The sequence below is a fragment of the Argopecten irradians genome, chromosome 14, assembly GCF_041381155.1.
Source record: "Argopecten irradians isolate NY chromosome 14, Ai_NY, whole genome shotgun sequence".
Classification (NCBI taxonomy): Eukaryota; Metazoa; Mollusca; class Bivalvia; order Pectinida; family Pectinidae; genus Argopecten; species Argopecten irradians.
In genome coordinates this window covers 26,876,463-26,879,980 of record NC_091147.1, presented here as the reverse complement: position 1 = coordinate 26,879,980, position 3,518 = coordinate 26,876,463, and positions in this window count along the sequence as shown.

Genomic DNA, 3,518 nt, shown 5'->3' with positions numbered 1-3,518 from the left:
CTTTGTTTTTTTAATGCCAAATTATTTTGCATCTAACAACGAAATTTCTTGAAATTGTCATACAAATATATGTCATATCCATAAAATGTGCAATGTTAAAGAGTGTTTAAGCAATTGACCATCGATTATGTGATCCTGCTACGCCGTAAAAATTAACAGACTATTTTTTCCTAGAACCAACTAAGGCAACGTTATTTCATCTGAAGGAGTGTCATACATAAGACAATATTTCTTACAGATCAGAATGTATTTAATGTAATAAAGTAACCATCACAAAACATTACGCATACTTATTTGTCTTGCCTATCCCACTTTATAATAATGGTTGCTAGTCTGTTTAAAATACGTACAGGACACAGTCTACTTCATTAGATCTTATGGGTGACGAAATTATTCTAGTTAGTTTGGAGTGAATGATTTTTTTTTCATGAAGTATGAATTTTACGGAAATTCTCAAAATCCGAAATAATTTAGCGTTTGTAACCCACAATACGTTAAACAAATGAAGTATGGGAAAATATACACCATACACTATATACCGACTGATGCAAAGAATATCTAGACCAAGTGTACTGAACTCGAAAACAAACAAAAACCCTCAAAAAATAATTTTGTATGTATTGTGACAAAAAGCAACCTGACCAGGTTTCGATTCACGTGAAAGTGATTAACATTGTTTAAAGTGAAATATTGACGTCGTTGCCAACGGCGGAAAAGCAGCACATTAATCACACACTCCTAGAGTAGCGTCCAAGGTGAGACAAAAAAGACATTACAAGTTTTATCAAATAATTGTCAGTGTTTGTCTGTTGAATTTACGAACGTAAAACTGACTCAACATCGTCAAAATACTCCATAGGTGATTAATTAAGCCTTTTGATGATTTAACCGATGAACATCGTTCAATAACCTTCATGCTAAATTGACTATCAGATATTCCGAAGTGGGTCAAGTTTTTTTCCTCAAAACTAGAGACGATCAAAAACTTTTTTTAATGACGATTTTTTTCTGATTTACCTCCTCCGGTCATACAATGTTGCATATCCATTTTAAAGAGCATTTGGTTATTAGGTGGTTTAATTAGATGGTTCTTCATGCCTCAAGTAGCATATTAAGAACCTCATTGGGCAAAACATAGCAAAGTGCGATTTAAAATAAGGCTAATGAGTTTAATACACCTAGCGGCAAATCCCGTATAAGAGACGCTACGACACTTATGTCAAGCTGAGTTATCCAAAGCTAATAAATTTAAGTAAACCATCTGCTCTGTAAAAAGGTGTCTTAATTACGTAATGTTACCGTATCAAATATCCTTTGATTTCCGACGTGCACGAAAGATGAAAATACACGTTTATCTATCTGTGGACTCTTTTCTATTACCAGAAGTCTTTTTTGTACTCAATATTCAAAGCTTCATATGATAACCAACTTTGTTTTGAATCTTCTTTCAACTAAAAAGTTACTTGTTTTCTTTACTATGCCATTATGACCAGCGCTCTAAATCACTAACTACCAAGCACAGGTTTGACCTCTCAAATATACGATGAAGAGAAATCGGAAACTGTCCAAGACACTTCCACCCTTCACGCAACACCAATACTTAAAAAGGTCTGTTATTAATTACATCTTTGTCTATATTTCAATAACTTGCATGACTAGCTGTATAATCAAAAGTATTGCTTGATGCATAACTACGAAAATGGTACCTTGTTTGACCATATCCACGTAATCGAGAACCATTCATACAGTGTATATATATTAAAATAGTGTGTCGTTCGTCAATAAATAATGTTTCTATGTGAAGGAAGTTGTGTCATTGGTTCAATAAAGTTATAATGGAATCGTTTGGACTTAATTTGAACACTTTTGCCAATACCTTGGTACCTTTCTGCATAACAACAGTTGTCATTTTACTAAAAACGTTCAATGAACTATTTGCATTGCAAGTTTTAGACCCACATGGTACTGATCGAATCATAGTGTGAATGTACTGGAGACTCTAAGACCACCAAACCTTAATTCCTTATATGGCTTCAAATAACAGTGACATTTTAACTGATAGTGTGGGCATAGTTAATATTTTCAAAACTTTATATCTATATAAAGACGAAAATTAATCATTTCAAATGCATTTATTCGTTCTAGTAATCAATAAAAACAATTTCACTCTGACAATAATCCATCACACACAATCAAAAAAGGTGTTGTTTAATCATATATATATATATATATAACAAGCATTGCCACATGCAGGGCTTTATTTGATTACTTTCACCTACGCTTGACATTTGATATAAATTATATATCGTAAGAACTTGCATATGAAGCCAAATAATAAATATGTTTGAACCCTAAATCTTCAATAAAGATTTACATCTCCAAAGCAAATTTATTAGTATATACCCCTTACAAGACATGGCAAAAATAGTTACAATACAGTTCAACATAATACCTCGTATAAATATAGCATGTGAAAACATATTAATCTTTATTTCAAATGATTACGGTGCGACTCGAACTCGTCATTTAGGTATTTGTTACACCAGAACACTAATTTCCCCATAAGTGCATGTAATTTCATCTGTAGCAATAGGTTTTAAAAATTTACATTATACTATGTGGTTTAATTGCATCAGTGGATTATTACAATGCTTTACCACAAAAATCACTAAATTCATCATAATATTCTTTTTACAATCGTGTTTATGAAGTACAACATGCCACTGTTTAACTCAAAATGTTAAAATTAAATAATGTGTTTATGCTTAATGTCTTGAGTTTACATAATCATGCTAAAACTTTATCCTTAACTTTAGTTGGTTTAGATTTCAAAAGTAATCACAAAGCGATGAAATTGGTGGCGACGCCGACGCTGTCAACGTAAGAAAACCAATCACTCACCAAGTAATATATGTATAGGCGACATATAAACTAAACGATGTATCAATGGTATAGTGTATCAATACTACATACACCTTCTCGTATTCCAAATCGGATGAAAACATTAAGATGATTTTGTAAAATAGCAATAATACATGGTAGAACTGTACCAAGTAAACGTTGCATATTCATGAGATAATATTGGATACACCGGTACCAAAAATATACTGTAAACAAACCTATTTCCCTGGTGACTTTAATACCGTGCGTTCCATTAGCAGATTCGTACCAGTGGTACTGAAAGTGATACAGCACCTCCTAATGGAACGCGTTTGGATTTTTTCCATGATGGCGGCACCCATATGTAAGTTACGTTTCGAATATAAAAGCCAAGTATTGTCTGTGTGTACAATCATATGGATATAAAAGTAATACCTTAATAGTTTCGACGTACATTGAAATAAATAATACATGTAATTTGATATAAATACTCCATGTCTTGTTTTCAACAAAGAAAGCGTTTCGATGACAAATGAAAAATCTTGAGTCCGCCATCTTGGATCTAAGTGGTACGTTATGAAAACGAATAACTTGTTTCTGCTGTGAAAACGAATAACAGTTTCTTCTAAGGGTGTTCA